The sequence below is a fragment of the Pongo abelii genome, chromosome 4 (genome assembly GCF_028885655.2).
Source record: "Pongo abelii isolate AG06213 chromosome 4, NHGRI_mPonAbe1-v2.0_pri, whole genome shotgun sequence".
Taxonomy (NCBI): domain Eukaryota; kingdom Metazoa; phylum Chordata; class Mammalia; order Primates; family Hominidae; genus Pongo; species Pongo abelii.
In genome coordinates, this window is record NC_071989.2 from 70714241 (window position 1) to 70738155 (window position 23915).

Here is a 23915-nt window from a genome sequence, read left to right on the forward strand (position 1 = left end):
GACGCAGTCTCGTTCTTTAGCCCAGTCTGGAGTGCAGTGGCGTGATTTCCGCTCATTGCAAACTCTGCCTCCCAGGTTCATGCCATTCTCCTGCCTCAGCCTCTCGAGTAGCTGGGACTACAGGTGCCCGCCTACTTTTTTGTATTTTTAGTAGAGACGGGGTTTCACCGTGTTAGCCAGGATGGTCTCGAGCTCCTGACCGCTTGATCCACCCACCTCGGCCTCCCAAAGTGCTGGGATTACAGAGCACTTATCTTGAACAATAGTTGAGAGGATAAGATAATGTGTACAGAACTGTGCTTAGAACAGTGACTGGCACATAGTTATATATGAAAGCTACTAAGATAATGATTGTATGTAAGCATGGAATGCTTCAGTTGTCATGCATGGAGAGGCTGTTCCAGGTCCTTTGTTAGGTGCCAAGGACACAAAGAACCAAGGAGCCACAGTTCGGGGCTGTGAGGATCATCCAGTCTAGTTGTGGAGACAGAAAGTTAGGCAGGTGTTTCTTTCATCTTGCAGCAGGTGAATGATGACAGCTGCAGGCCAGGCCAGAGCACACAGGAGAGTGCGCAGCAGCGGGAGGCAGGGATGCAATGGAGGGACCGGGTGGGAATGACGGTCCAGGCAAGGCCGGTGCAGAGGCGCAGGCTGGGAGGCTGGAGTGAGCAAAGCAAGTCGCAGGCGTTGGTGGCTGGGAACACAGTTGGAGACCCTGGAACCCATCCAGAGCTGAGGCAGAAGAGGCAAGGGGGAAGGTGAGCTGGATTATCAACTTCAACCAGCAACCATTTTTGTCTATATCCTGAGCCCCTACAGCAGTGCCTGGCACTTGGAAAACAATAAATAATTGGTTGACTAAAGGAAAGTGAAAGAAGAGGTTACAATGGAGGCAAGAAGAGATAATGACCCCAGTAACACCTGTGAGGGAGCCAGAGAGGGGAGGCCCTGAGCAATGGGTGGAGGTGGTGCCCAGCCTCCCCTCTGACAGGAGGCGGGAGATGAGGGTATGTGGGAAACACACCTGTGGGGCGGTGGTGAGGGTGGGGGAGGAGGAGCTGATGAGGGCCTGCCTCAGCCCTTGGCGAGCTGGGAGGTGGAGCCACCGCCCTGCTGGGGATGAAGGATAGCGATGGAGGGGAGCGCCCTGGGGGAACGCCTCCATTTTGAGTTGGCGGTGACGAGGAATGGGAAGAGAGCTCCCAGGGACTGGGAGGCATGACTGAAGGGCCAGAACAGGTGGACGCTGGAGTTGGGGGGGGGGGCACCATGGGCGCCACACGGTGGCACTTTTCTCTCGCATACCTCACCTGGCTGGTGTGGGCGCAAGGAAGGGGACTGGGGGTCCATCAGAGCTTACTGTGGCACCGGGCCAGTGTGATGGAGCAAGCAACAGGCCACGGGGCCTCGGATGGGGAGGGAAAAGCAGAGAGAAAGGACCCAGCCACTTCCGAGAGGAAGGAGGTCAGGAGGCTAGGAGGCTGAGGCCAGAACAGCAACAATGGGGGTTCTATTTCCTCTCACAGATGGAGGTTTCTTGCCTTTGCTGGAATTCTTCCCCTACCACCATCTCTGTATGTACAATTTTCTCATCCTTCAAGGCTTCACTCAAATGTCATTTGAACTTCTCAGAGCTAAAATTGCTCCCTCTGTTGAACTCCTATCTTCCTTAGGGCTGTAATTATTTGCCCATCTCATTCTCATCTTTCTCATGTACGCTCCTGAGGACCACCTCGGGTTTCAACTCCACTGCCCCCACGGACGCTGCTGAACTGCTTCTTGTGCAGGGCAGGTAAATATTTGTGACATGAAACCATCACTTCTAACAGAATCAATTCTATGCCTGATTGATGTTCCCTTAGAATTAAAAAAATAATTCTATCTGTATATTCTCTTTCTGTAGAAAGGCAATGTTGCATGAGAGAAAGCATATACATTTTGAATCAGGGAAACGTGGCTTTCCTTATTGGGATAATGCACTGATGTCCTAGTGACCAGAAATGATATGTAAATTAGCAAGGCATGCACTTGTGCATATCATAACAGATCACAAAAAGACACCCCTTGCTTTGGGATGGTACAGACGCCACAAAGACAAAGAATTTGCGAGTGGATTTCAGTCCTCACGTGCCTTGCAGCCAGACACCTTTATGCAGAGCACATCTGTAAATTGTGGCCTCCGTAAAATATCTGGCATACAGTAGGTATTAAATAAAAGTAGCAATTATATTTATAGTTATTATTAGTACATCATTATTATTATTATATACAGTACCCACCTGGCATTGCATGCAGACAGATCCTTGGATTAATATTCCTCTGCAGTTGAAGTTTTTCTATTTTAAAGATTTAAATCATAGGCACACAGTAGCACAGTCTGTCTTGAAGAAGAAAAATGAAAGGCTGTAGTAAATGATGCTATTAGAATTATACTTTCCTCATTATAGAAGTAATATGACCCTGCTTTGGGGCTCCAAGCTCTCACTGATGCTGAAATTTAAAAGACAGGGTCTAGACCAGAACCCCAGAGTAAAAGGAGTGATTGTAGGAAGTCATATAAATGGATTTGATCTCTTGTTAGTGGTCCGTATTCTCTTGGTAGAGCTAGAGAAGTCAACTTATTATCAATAAAAAAGAATAAACACTTTATAGGAAGCTATTTTCTCTGTCACAAAATGTTTTATATGCCTGTCAATAATTGTAACTGTTAAATATGACATATTGATGAATACAGTGGTACAAAAGGATGCTTTTTTTCTGATTAGGGTGGAAAGATTTTATAGTCTTTATTTTATGGATGGAAGTAATCCAACTCACAAACTTCAGCTATCTATAATCTTCTATGGGAAGGCAATAAAAGAAAAAGAAGAAAAAGAAAATTCTGAAAGGAGCTCTTTCAGCTAAGAGCCCAAGCCTGTGGAACTTGCCCTTCTCACAACTGGCTCCTACGGCTGCCTGGTGGACCTCAGAACCATTGCAGCCCTTGGTTCTTTGTCAGACCTGCGGGTAGGGTACACATAGTGACTGTATGGTTGAGGGGCCCATCCTCCTGGGCACCGGCATTTGTCTCTTACTCGCTCATGGAGATAAACTTGGCTGTCTACTTGACCAGAAGTGGCAGTTGGAATGTCTATGGGTGAGAACAGAGAAAGCCAGAGATTCCTGCATTTGATTGTTAGAAAGACAGAGAGAACCACGTCTGGTTCTCTCTACAGAAAAGTTGTAAGAACAGTGCAACAAACAACCATTGATCCTTCTGGTGGATCCACTGGCTGTTACTATTTTGCCACATTTATTTTCTCTGTAAATGTCCCTATACACATACATATATACATTTTTATTATTATTTGCTAAGCCATTTGAGAATAAGTTGCAGACATCGCAACCTTTACTTCCAAATACTCAGCATGTATCTCCTAAGAACGAGGGTGTTCTCTTAGAAAATCACAATGCAATAATCGAGTTCTTGACCTTGTACATGGATGCAATACTATGATCTATCTTGCAGTCCTCTTCAGTCTCCTTTAATCTAGAACAGTTCCCCAGTCTGGCTTTGTTTTTGGCAACACTGACATTTCTGAAGGGTAGAGATGTTGTTTTGTAGAAGCCTTTTCAGGTTGGGTTTGCCTGGTATTTCCTCACGATTTGATTCAGGTTGTGCATGTTTTGGCAGGAATATCACAGAAGTGCTGTTCTATCCTCTTCACTACATCATATTAGGAAGCACGTGATGTCAGTTTGTCCCATTAGTGGTGATATTAAGTTTGATCTTATGGTTTAAGTGGTATTTACCAGATTGCTTCACTGCAATGTACCCGGTACCCCTTTGGAATTAATGAATAATTTGCAGGGAGACAGCAAACGGGTTTTAAACTAAAAACACTTTCACAGTTGAATAGTGTTGATCACACTTTAGAAACTCAAGCCCAATGCTGCTGTTGGCAAGAGGAAGTTATAAAAATAAAAGTCTTCTCCCTCTTCAAAACTAGAAAAAGAAAAGTACTTTCAGGAGAAGGAAAAAGCTTTTCCCTTTTTAAATTTGGAAGTCAGAAAACACAGAGAGGGCTATGGGTAAAAACAGGCGAAAAAATGGGAACTGAATTAAAATACTTCTGACTTCTGGCGCTCACCCAGAGTAAATGAACAGTGTGCATGCACTCTGAAAAGATAGAAAATGCCATATATATATATTTATATTTGATGTGATGGGTGCAGAGTGGTGGTTGCTCCCAGCCAGGTCATTTCAATAACAACAGGAGACCATAGTTACTGCTGAATGGCATCTTTCAGGCTGAAGAGCTTCCGCAGTCTCTCCACTTCCATACTGATTAGAAGTGCTTGAGATACATCATAACAGTGTCAGTGCAGTGTTTATGGGGGAAATTGTCGCTGTCTCTCGCTTGTGGAAGGTGACATAATGGGATTTCTTCCCTTTGTCCTGGTGACAGGATGATGAGCACTGTCTGGGCTCCAGTTCGGCGGGCTTTGCCATTCAGGCATCCGGCGCAGCTGACAAGCCCGAGGATCGATGGAGAAGGTGAGTCCTGTCACTTGGGGGGAAGGGGGAGGTTCAGCAGATGGTGGGGAGCCAGTGGGTGCCCCCAAATTCCTGTGTGAAAGAACACTTAGAAATGCTGGTCGACTGAACGAAAGTAGGCGGGGCTAGACACCAAAGTTGAGGGCAGGGAAGCGGCTCCAGTCTGTTTCCTGGGAGGTTTCTGAGGCTCTGGGCCCAGAAGATTTAGGGGATTGGTACCCAAGGTGCCTTTTTCAGGGTTGGTGTCTAGGTACAGATTCAAAGCATCTTTACCCCTTGTCAATTCCTCCCCTACTCCCCAACCCCAAGTCACTGACATGATTTGTCTGTGTATTAATATTGTGTTTTGTTCCAGAAAGGTTTTAAGAAGTGTTGGTGTGATATATTATTAATAGCATTGAGCTGCACATTTCACTTGAGACAAATTAAACAATGTGTACTGGAGTGAGGGGTATGTGGAGGGAGGGAAAGAGAGAGAGAGACAGAGATCCCTTCATTCACCTTGTCATTTTTCCCAAGTGAACTAGACCATCTCTACTAGTACCACAGGAAAAGGGATGACATAGCAGTAAAACAAACTGGAATAAAATTAGTTCACTGCGAGTGCTTAGGTCCTGGTTATTTCAGGAATTTTAAAAGATGATTTTGTGATTGCCAACCTCTGCCTTGATTATTTTGATTACGGCAGAAGCTTCTGAATGGTCTCCCTGGCCAGACTTATACTTTCTAGTCCACTTTCTAACTTGCCGCCAGAGTGAGATTTCAAGCACAAAGACCTGGACAGACAAGTCCTCACATGAACATTTCATGACAGCCTATTACTGTCTAAAGACAAAACTCCCTGTGATGATTTGTAGTAATAATAATACTAGCAGCATAGGACTAACATTATTATTATGATCCTACATTTATTGAGCCCATGCTATGTGCCAGGTACTGTACTAAGTGCACATATTATTTAATAAATCCCTTATAACAACCCTATGAAGTAGTTACTATTAGGTATTCCCATTTAACATGAGAAACTGAGGCTCAGGAAGTTAAGTGACTTGCCCAAGGTCACGCAGCTAGCAGGTTGTTGAGCAATGTCTGGATGAGTTTAATTCCAGAGTCTACACTGATCTCCTTAAGTCATGCTTTGCCACCCGGAGGTCGAGTGTCTCCTGGCCTTTGCATAGAGCAATGCTGATAATAGCTAATATTTAGTGGGCATTGAATATGGATGAGGTACTGTTTTTGCACTGATTTGACACTGATATACATAATCAAACCTTGCAACAACCTGGTGTTTGAGGGAAGTGCTGTTATGATCATCTTTCCATTTTACAGATGGGGAAACTAAGGCACACACTGTCCTGCAGGTGATAAGTGGCAGGCCAGGCTTCAAACCCAGGCAGTCTAGAATCAGAGACTGCCCTCCTCATCATCCACCATACCTGGCTTCAGGTGTCCAGAGCCAGGTGTCTACACATGCTGGTGTCTTTCAAGGGATGTCTCTGTTAACAAAAATAAAGTGATATTTGGAAACCTATAAACTGGCAGGGCCCACCAGCTGTCATCTGGTTCTGTCCCCTGAGCCAAATCAAGTTCACCCCTGGTTTTTTGAAAACAGCTAACAGTCTCTGTGGGTGTTAAGCATCCCCCGGGGACAGGGATTCTGCACCTCTCTTGGTTGCCTACCCCAGTGTTTTATCACCTCAGGATGCCACCAGCCAGATGCCTTCAAGGTCTCTCAGCTGGAAAAATGACTATGAATAAAATAAATGAAGCTTTCAGTGATGGAAGCTCCTGATGGAGCTGACAATGGGGTATTTCCCAGCATCTGTCTCCTGCCACTTGGAGATCATCTTTTTATTGCCCAAAGATACTGCTACTGTTTTGTCACTGGCCACTAACCGGCTGGCCGCTCAGGTACTGGAGTCCAGAGCTGCCTCATTATTCAGTGCCTTCAATGTCACACCCCAGACTGCAATACATTATCATTCAAATGAGCCAGCCACAATGGAAGAAAAAAATATGCAAGCTGATTTTTCTCCAACGTCCTTTTCCCAGCACTCCCTAATTACAGTCGGCAGTTGATTGGGACAGTTGAACATGGAGGCTGATGGGGCCAGCCATGGTGTTGCCATCTAAGCAAAACACAAACAATACATAAACTCTCTGTATGCGTTAGGTAAGCAGGATTTTATTCACAGCTCAGTGGTGTAACAATGCTCTGAATTTATCAATGGTCTGTTATAGCATTTCTCTTTTTGGTTCCATATTTTTGGTTCTTTCTCTCTTTTAAAAAATCTGATACATTAGTGACCTTGGCTTATCCCTGTTTCCTGTTTGCCTTGTGTTTCAAAGTGGTTTCATGATGGCTTTTTTCCTATCAAATGCTCAATATTTTTCCAAGGATGAATGAGCTCCCATGCTGTATTCTCTGTGCGTTCATTCATTCATTCATTCATTCAGATAATTAATATTTATTGAACACTTACTAAGTGCTAGAACACTGTGCTGGGTGCTGGGGATATAAAACAGACATTACCCCTGCTTACGTAGCTTTAAAGACTAGTGACAGTGCTCGGTATTTAACAAACACTCACATAAATACGCTTTTGCAAATTATGATAAATGCACTAAAGAAAAAGAAGAGAATGCTCATATTCTTGCATGCAATCTAAGTGTATAAGAGGAATACTGGTCCTCAACACTAATAACGGACACAAAAGATACCTAGTATTCTCCAAATAATATTTTTCTTAGGGTACACGCCTCATACCTTAAAAAAAGTATTAATTTTCAAAGTGGTCTATGTTTTTCTGAGGAAGAATTGGATTATTCATGAAGTTCTTTGACCTCCACAATAATCTCATCAGTTTTCTCTAACCCATTTCATCAGCTTTGATTACTGCTGTGTGATGTTCTGTGTCTCACTGGTGATATTTAGAGCTTGGGGTAGTCAAGTGTTCAGCATGAGGAAGACAGCCTTCCTGTACTCTCATTTGGCAATTTTTTTCTTTCGGTTTTCCCTATGTTCCAGACACTGTCTAATTCAGCTTTCTGTCCTCATCACCTGACACACAGAGTTCACCATCAATGAGCTCAGATAATCTTTAATACATTGTGATGAGCGCTATTGTTTATTCACTAGACAAATATTTATTCAGCATCTGCTTCATGGTCTTGCTGCGCCCTGGAGATCTAGGGGTGAAACGGGTCGAGTCTCTCCTCTCCCAGACCTTAAGGTGCACTGAAATGTATCGTGCAATTACACTAAGGCAAGAAACGTGCTATGACGGGGGAGGCCAGGGGATAGAAAGGGGGCACTTGGACTTGGGGTGGGGGACCAGGGAAAAGTTGTGAAGGAGATGACACCTTAGCTAAATGAAGAGTGTGTGGCTGTGGCCAGGAATAGGGGTGGGGGGAGGAAGAGAGCAGCAGATCTGGAAGTAAGAGAGAAAACCGGATGCCTTTTAAGAATTGAAAATTCTGTGGTTGGAGAATGAGCTGTTGTAACAGATGAGGCTGAAGAGGTAGGGAGGGGTTGGGAATGACTTTCAAGGCCCTGGTAAGGGATCTGATGGTGGAAGGGAGAAGAGAGATCAGGTTTGCTTGTAAGACTGTGTCCTGGGGCTAAGTTGAAGGTGCCAAGAGTTGTTGGGGACCTGTTGCAGGGGTCCACACAGAAGTGGTACAGTGGGGATGGAAGGGCATCAACTTAGAGACATTTGTGAGAAGGAGTCAACCAGACTGAGGGTCTTCTGTGAAATGTGAGAGATGAGGGTGAAGGAAGAGGCCACTGAGGAGGCGGGAAGGGGACAGAGGTAAGGATGTCATCTTTGGACCATGCCTTGCTTTTTTAACTTCTTTTTTTTTTTTTGAGACAAGGTCTGGTTTTATCGCCCAGGCTGGAGTGCAGTGGCGCAATCTCTGCTCACTGCAACCTCTGCTTCCCAGGCTCAAGCGATCCTCCCACCTCAGCCTCCCTAGTAGCTGGGACTACAGGCGTGCACAACCACACCCAGCTAATTTTTGTGGTTTTTATAGAGATGTGGTTTTGCCATATTGCCCAGGCTGGTCTCGAGCTCATGAGCAGAAGCCATCTGACTGCCTTGGCCTCCCAAAGTGCTGGGATTATAGGCGTGAGCCACTGTGCCCAGACACTTTTTCCACTTCTTACAGGAGCACATGCAGAGCTCAGCTGCTGTTTTGCTGTTTTCCTTTTAGAATCTTCAGTCTTCTGCAGCATAATTCATACAACTAGTCTCTTGTTGATGGAAAATTAGGTTGGTTCGTTTTTTACTATTATAAACCATGCCATTGGGAATCTATGGCCTCAGGGGAATTTCTAATAGTGGAATTTCTGGGTCAGAGGGGTTAAGAGACTCACCAATGTCTCCCAGCCAGTGAGTGGCAGAGCTGCTATTCCAATTCTGTTGGAAGGACTAGGTCCGTGGTCTTTCAACTCTGCTGTGCTGTGCCCTCCCAGGCTGAGCAACTGGGACCTTTGAATCTCAATGTTCTTCTCTTGTGGAGGGAGGACCAGCTGGCGGCAGGGGTTGGGAAGTCACTTGGAGAACTTCTTAAACATGCAGCTTGCTGCACCTTCGGCATCAGAATCTCTGGAGACAAGCTTGGAAACTGCCATCTTAAATTATGTCCCTGACACTTAAGCAGCCAGTTGATCTTGATCCTGAGTCCTGAACTGAAACCACTGGCCCCTTCTCAGAGATCTCCAGCTATAAATCTCAGGGTTCAGAACAGTCAGTCCAAAAACAGCATTGCCTTCTGTATCAGTTCCTCCAGAAAGTCAGAGGAGAAGATGGGAATGAGGACCCCTCTCCCATGGCATCCTGTGACACCATGCTGCATAAAGAAGCTCAAATGCCCAAATGTTCCTCTATCTCATGGGCCAGGAGGTAGGAAGTTATGGTGTGGGCTGCCATCCTACTCTATCCCATCCCTCTGCCCCCTGGTAAGGCAGTGTGCTCATGCTTGGGCCAAATTCTTACCTGTGATTAGCAGATCAGCAGTGGGCCTATTCAATGCCATATCTAGCACACACGAAGGTGCCTTTGACCAGGAAACACTTCACTACAAGTAGAAAGAGTCCCAAGATAGAGGTATTTCCTTCCCCTCAGCCTGGGAAGCCACTGCCTGGGTTGTGCCATCCCACACTGTTTACCTCTGGATTTACAGTCTACCAGCTCCATGTTGGAATCACCTGGGGCCGACTGGAAAAGTCCAGATGCTGAGCTCCCACCCAGAGATTCTGATTGAATTGGTCTGGGTGGGGAGGGCAGGGAAAAGTTCCCTCAAGTGACTCTAATGTTCAGCCAGCTTTGGGAACCACTGTGCTAGGTCTTGTGTCCTCTCTCTTGGGGCAAGGTGGGCTATAGCTTCCCTGGCTTCTGTGGGACTGGCCCAGCCTAGCACTGATGTGGGCATGGCCATGGCCCATAGATCGCCTCCTGGGCAGGCAGACAACAGAATGGGGTCAGCTCTGAGACTCTGGCTGCTCCCAGAGCCCATTCTGGAGGAGGTATGTCCGTGCAGACCAGGATGGCCCCCGGCTCCCTCAGTGCCCACACTACCTGCTAGCACAGCTTGCATGCAGCTTGGCCTCCGTACTCACAGGCAACAACCCCTTTTCCTTTTCTGAAATTAGAAAATGTGTAACAAGCACTTGCACTGGTTTCTGTTAGCTACGGAGCAGTGTGATGCACCAGCAGTGTTGCTCATGATTTATGAGTAAAAAAAATGGTTAGGTGAAAAAGTAGCTTTGTCCCCAGAGGGCTCTGTGAAGTGGCACTATTAATTTGGAAACATTAGCCACCATGTTCTGGGCACCCCTACCTTGACTTTGTGTCATAGCTGATGACAGAAATAACAATCAATTGCTGAGTATGTGCCACCATGACCACCTGTCTCATCTCTCTAGACCTCCGTGTTTATCCATCTATAAAATAAAGAGTTGTGCTTTTTTTTTTTTTTTTTTTTGAGATTTTTCTGCTTTTGGTATCCTGTGCATCTCTGAAGGGTAATTAAGTCAACACTGATGATCCTTGGACTGCCCTTCTCATTGGAAGACTATTAGTCACAAATAGCATAAGAACTCAGGAAACATTGAAGCTGAAAGTCAGAAATACTGACTTCTACTAGAAACATATTCAACTCAACCTTTTTGCCATCCCCAGTATGCCAAACAGAGAATGTGAGGGAAGATGCCTTTAAATGTGCATTTCTGACCGGGCGCGGTGGCTCACACCTGTAACCCCAGCACTTTGGGAGGCCGAGGTGGGTGAATCACTTGAGGTCAGGAGTTTGAGACAAGCCTGGCAAACATGATGAAACCCTGTCTCTACTAAAAATAGAAAAAATTAGCTGGGTGTGATGGCACAGCCTGTAATCCCAGCTACTCTGGAGACTGAGGCAGGAGAATAGCTTGAACCTGGGAGGTGGAGGTTGCATGAGCCGAGATTGTGCCACTGCACTCCAGCCTGGGTGACAGAGCGAGACTCCGTTTCAAAAATAAGTAAATAAATGAAAATAAAAATAAATGTGCATTTTCACTACTCTGGAATGAGGAGTTTTTGCAGGGGAACAAGTGCCCCAAAGCCCCAGCTGTCCAGGGGATATAGCGTTCCAAGGGGGGCTCCATGGAGCAGAGGAGTCAGCCTCTATGTTTGGCAGCTATGGGCCCTGGCTGAGAAAGAGGCTGAGGGGAGGCCTCTAGAGGAAAGGGAGAGTGCCCAACTGGCCGGGACATTTGTGTTCCGTAGCCCTTGAATAGATTTTTATCATGGCCTGGCTGGCTCTCTGCCCTCTCAAACCCGAGTGGCAGCTGAGCTGGGAACTCCACGCCTGTACACTCAGCTAGCTCCAGGCTGCTCTGGGGCTGATCCTGGGCTTAGAGGAGTGGGTAAGTAGCTCTCAGCAGATCAGCACTGAGTCTGGCTGTGGGTCCACTCTGGCCTTTCCTCCTGGATTTGGCTCTGATCTCAATTAATGTGCTCTAAGCTGCAATTAATAGAGAACCTCACTGATATTGGTTCTAATAAAGAATACATATGATCTTACATAACTTGATGATCCAGTTGGATAGATACCAGGCTTGGCTGTTTGTTAGAGTAATGACATAATGAAAGACCCATGTACTTTGTGCTTCATCCCTTTGCCATCTTTGATATTAACTTCTTCATCTGGCTGGTAGCAAGATAGTTGTTGCTGTTGCAGGCATCACATGTGGGTGTGATGATATCCAAAGGAAGAGAGACTGTCCCTTTCTCTGGCTTTCTCTTAAGAGGGAGGAAATTTTCTTTCACGTCTCATAGGCTCTGGTTCAGTCACATGTCCGTTGGGATTGCTTGATTGGCTTAGATTAATCATCTGTGGTAGAATGGATTGGAAGAGTCAACCCAATGTTTACCATTATTTCTAGCGTATCTGTTTTCTTGCTTGATAGTGTGAACTGGTTTTCTTGTTTTTTTTTTGGCTCCGTCATCTTCCTCTTTAGCTATTTGCCAATTATCTCTCTTTACCTTCCAGTTCCATTGTTAAAAGCCCCCTCTGAATTTATTGCAGGTGGACATGCCAAATCTAGACTCTATGGAGTCCAGGAATGACAACAATCTCATCTTGTCCATTGTTCCTCTTGGCCTGATCCATCTACCTCCAATTCAGACAGTCTTTTCTCCTGACCCATGCCCACTGACTTCAGGGTAGATGGAACTGAGCTGTTACCAGTGGTAGAATTGTGAACAGCATACAGGAGAGACCCTCAAAACCTAACCTGGGAGTCTGCCAGCAGGCAACCCTGTGGTTAGAGGAAGTTGTATTCTTTTGTGTATACATGTGCATGCATGCAGATACATGTGTGAGCATGCACACAGTGAGCATGGGCTGTGGTGTGCACCCAATTAGACCCAACTGGACCTGTGTACATACCTATCTTCTTTGTCATGCCTGGCTTTGTTGGTCTCCCAGATTCCCAGGCAACTCTTGCTATGTTCTGCAAAGGTTTTGGGGTTGCTCTTTTAAGAAATGAAATTGCCTTCCAGATGCTTCTTTCACTTATTTTTTTTCCTCCACTTGACAGAACTGCCTAAACTTCCTATTCAGGGGCTCTAAAGAGAAGTGTATCATTTCATGCTCCCTTGTTTAGCTTTTCCAAATCTAAAGCCAAAGCTGGCACAGCCACTGATTAACAGAAATCAAAAGCAAAGGCTGGGCTTTTGATGGGAAAAATGCTACATTAGAGAGGGCTGGTTATTTTACAATTGCAGGGTAAGGTCCATAATATTACCCACCACTGAATGGCCATTAGATTGCAAATTACTGGTCACTTTGCTGGACAGCTCAGTCATCATGTAATCATGATCATAATATCCCCCTGTAATGGTCAAGCCCAGGCACCTACCAGGAGTCTGGTTGCTGAGGCGCCAAATTGCTGGGCTGTGTACAGTAATGATTATCGCAGCAGGAAGGAAGAAAAGCTGCCCTGAAGTCCTGGGTGTGTGGCATTCTGTCCTAGTTCCCCGTTAGAAAACAGAAGGGCTGATGAGAATTACTCTAATGTTCCCCCTCTCCAGCGTTCTACTCATTGGGGGTCTAACTTTGTGTGGCTATCAGGTTCACATGGTGTCTTGGGCCAGCTGAGTTGTGAGCTCTGGGCTGACAAGTAGAAAAGGAAGGTTATTATTTTATTCCTAGCCTTTTGCTGTGGTGAATGGTGCCTGTGTGTGTATGTGTGTGCACACCCACATGTGTGTCTCTGGTGATGAGCATTGGCCATGAAACACACAGAATGTTTCAAAGTTATTAAGATGTGTGTGCACGTGTATGACAGAACATACAGGGAAGCCTGTAACTTTTCTATATTTTTAACTTGGGTCCTGGCTTCATATCTTACATGTATGTTATATGTATCCTTTTGTGGTACAAATATGAAAAAGAAAAAGAAGAGGCAAAGCTGATGGAGGGATGAGCTCTTAGCTCAACACTTGGCTGATCTAAGGGTCCCACAGGAAGCAGACGGCGTGCTCCATGGGGCAGCTGGGGAGAGTTAGGCCTCCTAACAGAGGCATGGGCAGGGTCAAGGGCAAACAACAGGGGCTGGTGACAGGAAGAGGCCTCAGTTACTCCCAGGCCCAGGAGTCAAGGGGAGGGAGCTGAGCCTGAAGAAGAGGCTTCTGGGGGAAATAGGGAACCTGACTTCACTGTCCTTTTGCCCTCATTTCTCTTATTACTGCCTTCTCTTGGCCAAACCCAACCAGAAGCCAGAGGGCAAGGGAGCCCCTGGGTACTTTCCACAAAGGGAGAGCAGGTGAGGAAGGTGCCAGGGGATGTAGAGAGGGGTGTGGACATAGCTGGCACTCAGCCTAGCATGTATTTGTTAATAGGGTGTCTAGCCATCAGCTGGCAGGAAGGGACTCTTGGGACCTGCCTGGATTGGGTTTCTAAGGTCTGCTGTCTGGGAGTTACCGTGGCAGGCTATAGACGTGCCCTACCTGCTGTGCCCACATACTTGGTCCATGGGGACAGTGATTCCTCAGCATACACCCAGCTTCAGCTCCTGCCCAGCACTTTGGCTGCCATGCCTGTGGCTTCTGGGTTCCAAGAAATGATATGAGATGTCTCCCTGGCAGTGAGTGCCTTGAGCCAGACCTGGGATTAGAGGAGAGGAGGTGCTTTGGATAAGAACTGGGAGGCACAGTGGGTGAGTGGAGGAGTCTCCCACAGGCTCAGAACCTGGTCGCAAGCCTTCCCCATGGCTTGCAAGGAAGCTGTAGGCAGGCCCTCGTCTGTGTTTCACTTCTCTCTCTAATTTGGTAGGCATCGTGTCCTGCATAATTTTGTAAGGAACTGCATACTCCTCGCCAACCCTCCTTGCCAGCACAGGGGAATGCTAGCTGAGAAGGGAGGGTAAGGTTGGCATGACTTCAGTTCCCCCAGAAAAAATACCATTCCCTGCCCTGAGAACCTGCTTGTCAAAAGCTTTTAGCAAGGCTGAACTAGTGACAGGAAAGGACTCAGATGGCTTTCTGTATAAATAAAAAGAGTAAGGAAAATAGCAAATGCTAATAGTGTGCCTACCCTACCCTAGGTGAGCTCTAAATGCTTTACCTATGTTATTTTGTTTGATCCTCACGACAACTCTATGAACCAGGTACTAAAGCTATCCTCACTTTTCAGATGAGGAAACTGAGGCACAGAGAGATTAAATTACTTGCCTGGTGTCACACAGGTGGTAAACAGTGGAGCTAGGATTCAAACTTGGGCAGGCCGGCTGCAGAATTATGCTCTGTCCCCTTTTCCTTCTTGGCTAACTTCTCCCTAGTAGGTGCCAAGAGACAGGATGTTCCTAAATATGAACGGAGTGTAGAGCTGGAAAGAGCTTTGAGATTCATTTAGTCTCGTCTTTGTGTTCTTACAGAGGGGGAAACTGAGGGTTCCAGGGGTTCAGTGACTGGGTCTCCAGATTCCTGCTCTGGAAACACTGGGCAGCTGAAAGGTGGCCAGCTGTGCCTGGTGATATTCTGGCAATTTTCCTAGCTTTGTTTACCAAGTAAATTTCTTTGAAGCAAAGTTCCTTTTATCCAAGAAGCAATGTGACCTCCAATCTTGTTTTCATAAAACATCTCTGACGTTAGCCACATGAGGCAAAAGCCCTGGAGGTGTTTGTGTTGCCCTTGTGCTCCCTGAATCTGATGCTGTCTCTGTTTCTACTGTGAATAACAGTCAAGCACCAGGCTGTGGGGAGCCTGGGGGCCAGGTGAGCTGGGCATGCTGGGGCACAGATAAAAGGAGATCGTTCATCAATTTCCAGGGGGTTCAGGGGCACCTGAAGCATCTTTGTCTACAGAGGTCCTCGGCCCACCCTGCCAAGTGGCTGTCACAAAGAACAGAGTGTCTTGGGCCATGTGACCATGGGGGAGGGTGCCCAGGCCTCCGAGGGGGCTGCCAGCTTCTGAGCTGTTGATTCCATGACTCTCGGATCCAGCGCTACAGAGAAAGGGCAGCATTCTTCCTGCAGAGGCTTGGTCCAAATGGCCCCATGGCTTTCTTTTCTCCGGGATCAGCAAGGCTACTGTTGAGAGGGACAATCGAGGTTGTTGTCCTGGCCTGGCCCAGAGACACTGCTGCCAGATGCAGAGCTGGCTCCCTGGGGCCATCCTTGCCACAACCTGCCCTCCAGATCGTTGGGTGCTCATGGGCCAGTGCCATACGGGGGCTCTGTGCCTTCCCACCTCCTGGCAGCTGAGGCCTGGAAGGGTAGATATCCCCTGGTCTAACCCAGGTAGTCTGGGGCTAGTGAAGAAGGCCCCCCACTCCTCCCATGCGCCCAATATATTTTAGTTCTCCTCTTGGATACATTAGAATTAAGACAGAGGTATTCTATGCCTAAAGGAGAAATTTTGTGCTACATTGGAAGAGGGTCATTTACCCTTGTTTTCCAAATAGTGTACTCTCAAAGGGATAAGTGTGTCATCCTTGTAGCGTAAGTGACAAAGCAGATAGAGCTTGGTCTCTTAGGGGAAGGAACTGCTATCTTTCCATTTTATAGATGCTCTTTTTTTAGTCCTTGCTCATGACTGTTTTGAGAAGGCTAAACATGGCCTGGACAACATCTACTGTTGTTATAGGGGCAAATGCCTTTTCAAGTTACAGGGAGTGAGTGAGAGATCTCAGGCCTGGGTTTGGTAACTGGGGGAGAAATAGAGAAGAGGTATCAGGCACTGCTTTGGTACAAGGCATTTTAGTGTTTGGTCAAGGGATCCAAGAATTCCTAAATCCTGTCCCAGAATGGCCACTGTCCCCTCAAATGATTTTCTGTCCATCCGTATAGGTCAGGTTGAGCAGGAAACAGATGGCACAGTCAAACTGAGTAATTGGAGGAGATTTTTGCAAAGGGATGACTTATAAAAATGTGAGTAGGATTTAGGGAAATGAGCAAAAGACAGTGTAGTATCCTGAGCTAACAACAGTGGGCACCATTACCACTTCTAGGCCTGCAGGGCCCAAGGAGGATGTAGTTCCTGCATGCTGGAGAGAGAGATGCAGCTCTGGAAGACAGCCTACCAACAGCAGCCATGGCCTGTGGAGGAGAGCAGCCAATCAACCATGATCTGGCCAGGAGGGATCCAGGGTAACCAACCTCATTCTCCTCCCATGCTGCCATTGGCCAGTTCCTCTCATGGGCCAAACCCATCCAAAGCCAGAGAGAGAGTGAGCATGTCAATGTAGCCCAGGGTCACCTTCCTGAGGCACAAGGACAAGGGTGGAGAGCACATTTAGAGGGCTGGGTGGGGTAAAAGGAATGTATCCAGCACATCTTCATGTCACCTGAATCCCATCATATTTGTAATTCCCAGCAAATATTAATATAAACACCCCAAATAGCATGCACATTTGTAGTTTGTGTCATCTCTTCTCAATAATTTTGACTTCTTATTCTCATATTATTTGTCTAGTAATGATTTTCATAAACATGATTTACATTTTACCATTGTATTAAACACGTGAAAAGGTTGTTATATCTCTCAGAATTATGGGACTTTAGTGCCTAATTCAGTGGCTCACAGCTGGGAACAACTTGCCCCCGCTCTGCAGGGAATATTTCTCAGTGTTTGGAGACATTTTTGGGAAGGGTGCTACTCACTTGGTAGACAGAGGCCAGGCCAGTATCCTACAATGCACAGCATAGCCCCCAAATGACAGAATTATCTGATGCCAATGTTAAAGTGCTGAGGTTGAGAAACGTTGCTCTTAGTGGAGAAAGGTTTGGGCTCTGCTAAAGGGAATCAGAGAACAGGTGAAAGGAGAGATGGACTTCTGTGTTTTTTGTTTTGTTTGGGCAGAGGGAGCCTATCTCAGAGGAAGTTTCCATACTCTAGGGAGGATGGCCCGTTTTTGGGCCCAGCTGGGCTCTTTGGGCTCACTCCTTGGGCATCCTGGGTATCGGTTGGACTGCAAGTTTGCGCATCTGAAAAGCCAGACTGGGAGCTCTTGCGGGGAACATCTCGGGCCATGTAGATGACATTCTTAGCTTGCCTGCCCTTTGTGGCTGCTGGAAGTGGTACAGCACACTCTAAAGAACTATTTCAAGATGGTTCAGCCAGACCCACAAGGTCTGGCAGAGTTCTTGCCTTTCCCAGGCTTTGGGGTTCTCTGCATTTCAGCTCAGAGCTCTTAGAATGTTAATAAGTAGGGACTTACAAAATGTCCTGAAATAGTTCTCAGGACACGAAGAAAATGTCCTAGCTCAGAAAGTAAATGAGTGCAGTCAGCTGTCCTTTGTTAACTTGTTGATTAAACCTAGTCTTTGTTTCCTTTTTCTATTTTTTCCTATACCCATTGCGGGGTCATTTCCCTGCCTATTTGGGCCTGTGTTAGAGCAGAGCAGAGGGCAGGCAGAGGAGAAAACTCCACATCAGCCTCCTTTGGCAAGTGGTTAAAAGACATGATGAAAAGATGTAGAAGTAATGACTACAATTACCTGTAAAAATCAGGATTATCAGTTACCCTCGTCATTCCTTGGCTGTGTTATCACTTGAATGATGTTAATACTTATTACATTTAATTTATTTTTTAAGCAAACAATTCATTTACATTGTTTAAAACCAAAATAACAAAGGATTTAGATTAAGCTTGTCCAACCTGTGGCCCAACACAAATTCATAAACTTTCTAAAAACACTATGAGATTTTTTTGCATTTTTTTTTAGCTCATCAGCTATCATTAGTGTATTTTATGTGTGGCCCAAGACAATTCTTCTTCTTCCAATGTATCCCAGGGAAGCCAAAAGATTGGACATCCCTGATTTAGATAAAGGAGAAAAACTCTGTCCTCCCACCTCAGCCTTTCCCTCTTAAAAGGCAACATCCACCCAGAGAGATAGTCTATGCATATACAAACAAGTATGTACATACATGTTTCTTTTATTTTTTCATCCTATACAAATAGTAGTATATTTGCTTTTTTACTTACGAATATGTCTTAGAAATCCTTTCATGTCAGTAAAGAACTTTCTGTTTTCTAAATGGATCTATGGTATCATTTGGTTATACCTTAATATATTTGGCCAAAAGTGACTTGTTTTAAAAAGGCTTCTGAATCTATTTCAAACCAGAAAGAATGTTCAACTAAAAACCCAAGACAAACAAACAAAAACTTATTTGGAAGTTTAGACATGAGAGACTACTTTCTTCTACCATTTTGTAAAGCTTTCATTTTCTCATCTTACTGAGATTTTCAGATTTTTTTCTGCACTTGCTCCTTAACATAAAGCCTCTATGAAATAGCTGTTCAGCACCATAGAATGTCCCAAAGGTTTGGATACTGCTTGTGACTTAAACGGTGTCTATTTTATTACATTAGTAAATGTTTATTATCTTTTCTTATGAAAATCCAGCCTGAGCCAGTTGAATGATACTGACTCCAGAAAAGCCTGTTTGGGCCTGGGACAAGATACTGAGCCTCCCTGTTCCCAGTTTTTCCATTTTTAAAAACTGGATAATATCCTGGAGCCTTAGCAGCTTTAAAGCTTTGTGCTGGGCGGGACCAGCTCAGCTTCAGAAATAAGAGCCTACCTATCTGTACTGTCTTTCTGTGGTACATCCAGGATGCGTGTGAAAGATGAACACATTTTAAGTAAAGAAAGAGCTTGCTGCACTTGGAAGCCAAAGACAGGGCAGGCAGAAGAGCCGTCGGGGTGTACAGCGTTCTGGGGCTCCAGGGCTTTGAAATGCTTTCCAGTGTTGTCACTTGAATGTCGAACACGTTATTCTCAGTGGACACTAAAGAGAAGTACAGGTACCGTGGGCTCCAGGGGGATTCATTATTCAAGGCACAAAATTTCTTTCTCCGGCCTGCAACACATTATAATTCAAATGAGCCCAGCACAATAGAAGAAAAATATGCAAGCAGATTTCTCTCTGTCGTGTTTTTTCCCTCCTCTCTGAAGCCCTGTAATTACAGCAGGCAGGTGGAGCATCTGGGGTGTGGGGGAGTCCACTGTGTTTTTACCTTCCCAGGAACGCGACTTGCCTACCGCATCAATATATTTTATTTTTAATTAAGCGCTTATTGCAAAATCGGAGTCCCTGCACGAAAGCCTGATTCAAAACTTTTTTTTTCCTGTCGTTCTCTGAGATGTCGCTGCTATTACTGTCTCAAATTTCCTTTTAAATTTTGCTGTTTGAGTAAATTAGTACTGGCCTTTCCTGAGCTCTGCAGCTCCGAGGTGGCCCGACTGCGGGGCCTCCACCTCCTTTCCCCCGGTCCCGGGTCGGTTTCTCCGGGCGCACCCAGCAGCGCCACGAGCTGGTTGGGTCCCTTGGCTCCCTCTCCACGGCCAGCGCGGTCATGCGGGCGGGCGGGCCGTGTTCCCCAGAGACCGCCCATCCCGCGGTGGGGGTGGTGGAACCGCAGAGGCCACCGGATACAGCGACCTCAGGCCTCTCAGCGCCCATGGCGGGCCCTGTGGCCCGGGTACCGCGAATCGCCGGGGCTTGGCGGGCTCTGGAGCAGGGGCCTCCGCCTCGAGGAGGCGGCGGGATCTGAGGGGCCGTGGTCGCTGCACTTTGTCCGAGATCCCTAGATTGGCCAATAGGAGACCGGAAGGGTGCAGGGAGGGCCAGTGGGGCCGATGGGCCGGGGCCGGGGACAGGCTGGCTCGAGGTTCGGGGGTTCTCTTCTGTCTCTGACGCCTGCCCCCGAGGAGGCAGAGCTGGGCAGCCCCGGGCCTCCGCCGAGCCCAGCTTTCCTAAGCCGGGAAGTCGGGGGTTCCTGGGCCGGGTGGGAACTGTCGTCCCTGGAGGACCCCGCCCCTGAGATCCCCGCCCCATATCCGGGTGGCGTGGTGGCACCTGGGGTTCCCGAGATGAGAACCGGTGCTCTGGGGGTGACAGGCTTCGGCGGGATCCCTGCAAGCGGGCGGCCCAGGCGGGTGAACTCCCCGGATTCCAGCAGGAACAATCCCAGTTTCCCGCTGCGGGAACCAGGCACTCGATGCAAATGGCTTCCCAGCCACCCGCCAGCCCTGCCCATGCCCGCGCCTCGCGGGGTGGCTCCCGCCTCGGCGCGACCCCCCTGGTTGCTGGCTGCACATCTGCTTCCAAGCCACCCAGAGGCAACTTGAGGCAATGTTGGGGCGGGGGGGGGGGGGTCCGGGAAGATGGAGGGAGACTGAGGCAGCAGCCAATGGGCTGGAATGTCCGGCAACATTTGCAGAGAAGGGGCCACCTTAGGTTACTATGAATCTTCACCAAGCGCAGGAGGGTCAAAAGAGTGTTTTCAGGAAGACCAAAAGGAGGAACGAATACCCACATGTGGCCAAAAGAGGGGCTGAGACTGGACCTGGGGGCCTTGCCTGCCCCATGGAGCTTCCTCAGGCACCCGGCTGCCTCTGTCCATACCTCCACTTTCCTGGGTGCAGTCTTCAGGGCTTGGACCAGTACTGGGGTCTGGGACACAGAGAAGAGACCCAGATCCCTGTAAAGATGGGGACTGATTGCTGGATGGGCCTCGGGAAAAGGCAGGCCTCTATGGGGCCAGTGGGGGCTCACAGGGCAAGACCTGGTTTCCTGCACAGGCCAGAACTTTCTCAGGACAGTGTGGGTGGGTGCTGTGACTACATCCGGACCCACCCATTCTTAACCATCCAGGAACTAGGACTGGGGCTCTATGATGTTTCCTCTTTTACAACATCTATTGTATTTTTCCTTCTCATTACAAAAGCAGTACATGTTTATCACAGAGTTAATGAAAAATGCAAACATACAAAAAGAAAACAAAAACCATATATTCTCATTAAACAAACATATTCTCATTAGCTGGAGGCAAACATATTCTCATTAGCTGGAGGCAAACCTTTCTTGTATATCCTGAGTACAAACACGGTTATTCTGTGGGGTAACTGGCTTTTTCTTTTTCTGAACAATACACTGTGAATATCTTTCCACGTGAACATCCTTCTAATGAATATAGTTTAATAAATATACTCTATTCTTAATGATTCTACAGAACTTTCATTGTAGGGATGCAGTGTGATATTTTCAACGATTCTCTTACAGGGCTTCTAGGATGTTGCCAGTTTTTGTTTTTTGCTTTTTTTTTTTTTTTTTTTTACTTCTGTCCACACTATTCTAAGGTCATTCTCTTGCTGGGTCACTATGCATATCCTTAATTATTTCCTTAAAATCTATTCTTCAAAACAACTGGGCCAACTGTTCTGCATTTTTAAAGTTTCACTACATTTTGTCAAACCGACCTTTAGAAATGTTATGTCATTTCATACTCCCACCTGCAGAAAATGCAGAAGTCTGTTGCCAGAATTCCATCCTTACCAATCATGAATATTAGTCTCCTTTTTATTCTTTTCTCTTTGTCTATTTTTAAATTGGAGTATTCATCTTTTTCTTACTGATTTGTAAGAACATTGTATATGTTCAGTGTATTAATTCTTTCTCATGCATTTTGCAATCTTTTCCCATTTGTCGATTGCTTTTTACCTTTCAATTTACATTTAAAAATGTTGGGCAGTCCATCACAAAGCATATCCACCATGATCAAGTCTGCTTCATCCCTGGGATGCAAGGCTGGTTCAACATATGCAAATCAATAAACATAATCCATCACATAAACAGAACCAAAGACAAAAACCACATGATTATCTCAATAGATGCAGAAAAGGCCTTCGATAAAATTCAACACCCCTTCATGCTAAAAACTCTGAATAAACTAGGTATTGATGGAACATATCTCAAAATAATAAGAGCTAGGTATGACAAACCCACAGCCAATATCATACTGAATGGGCAAAAGCTGGAAGCATTCCCTTTGAAAACTGGCACAAGACAAGGATTCCCTTTCTCACCATTCCTATTCAACATTGTATTGGAAGTTCTGGCCAAGGCAATCAGGCAAGAGAAAGAAATAAAGGGTATTCAAATAGGAAGAGAGGAAATCAAATTGTCTCCGTTTGCAGATGACATGATTGTGTATTTAGAAAACCCCATCGTCTCAGCCCCGAATCTCCTTAAGCTGATAAGCAACTTCAGCAAAGTCTCAGGATACAGAATCAATGTGCAAAAATCACAAGCATTCCTGTACACCAATAATAGACAAACAGAGAACCAAATCACAAGTAAACTCCCATTCACAATTGCTACAAAGAGAATAAAAGACCTAGGAATACAACTTACAAGGGATGTGAAGGACCTCTTCAAGGAGAACTACAAACCACTGCTCAAGGAAATCAGAGAGGACACAAACAAATGGAAAAACATTCCATACTCATGGATAGGAAGAATCAATATCATGAAAATGGCCATACTGCCCAAAGTAATTTATAGATTGAATGCTATCCCCATCAGGCCACCATTGACTTTCTTCACAGAATTAGAAAAAACTACTTTAAATTTCATATGGAACCAAAAAAGAGCCCACAGAGGCCAAATAATCCTAAGCCAAAAGAGCAAAGCTGGAGGCATCACACTACCTGACTTCAAACTGTACTACAAGGCTACGGTAATGAAAACAGCATGCTACTGGTACCAAAACAGATATATAGACCAATGGAACAGAAGAGAGGCCTCAGAAATAATGCCACACATCTACAACCATCTGATCTTTGACAAACCTGACAAAAACAAGAAATGGGGAAGATTCCCTATTTAATAAATGGTATTGGGAAAACTGGCTAGCCATATGCAGAAAACTGAAACTGGATGCCTTCCGTTCACTTTATACAAAAATTAACTCAAGATGGATTAAAGACTTAAACATAAGATCTAAAACCATAAAAACCCTACAAGAAAACCTAGGCAATACCATTCAGCACACAGACATGGGTAAAGACTTCATGACTAAAATAGCAAAAGCAATGGCAACAAAAGCCAAAATTGACAAATGGCATCTAATTGAATTAAAGAGCTTCTGCACAGCAAAAGTAACTATCATCAGAGTGAACAGGCAACCTACAGAATGGGAGAAAATTTTTGCAATCTATCCATCTGACAAAGGGCTTATATCCAGAATCTACAAGGAACTTAAACAAATTTACAGAAAAAAAAAAACCAACTCCATCAAAAAGTGGGCAAAGGATTTGAACAGACATTTCTCAAAAGAAGACAGTTATGTGGCCAGCAAACATGAAAAAAAGCTCGTCATCACTGGTCATTAGAGAAATGCAAATCAAAACCACAATGAGATACCATCTCATGCCAGTTAGAATGGTGATCATTAAAAAGTCAGGAAACGACAGATGCTGGAGAGGGTGTGGAGAAATAGGAATGCTTTTACACTCTTGGTGGGAGTGTAAATTAGTTCAACCATTATGGAAGACAGTGTGGTGATTCCTCAAGGAACTAGAACTAGAAATACCATT

The 23915-nt window shown here is 45.8% G+C and overlaps 1 long non-coding RNA gene across 3 annotated transcripts in view; it reads left to right on the forward strand.

Moving 5' to 3' along the window:
- The first annotated feature begins 4357 nt into the window (after nucleotides 1–4357).
- The window catches only part of LOC100432862 (uncharacterized), a 153631-nt gene continuing 134073 nt past the window's right edge, over nucleotides 4358–23915 (forward strand). For all 3 annotated transcript variants that reach the window (XR_008525283.1, XR_008525285.1, XR_008525284.2), the window contains exon 1: nucleotides 4358–4537. This is a non-coding gene — a long non-coding RNA (uncharacterized LOC100432862). The remainder of the gene's footprint in view (nucleotides 4538–23915) is intronic.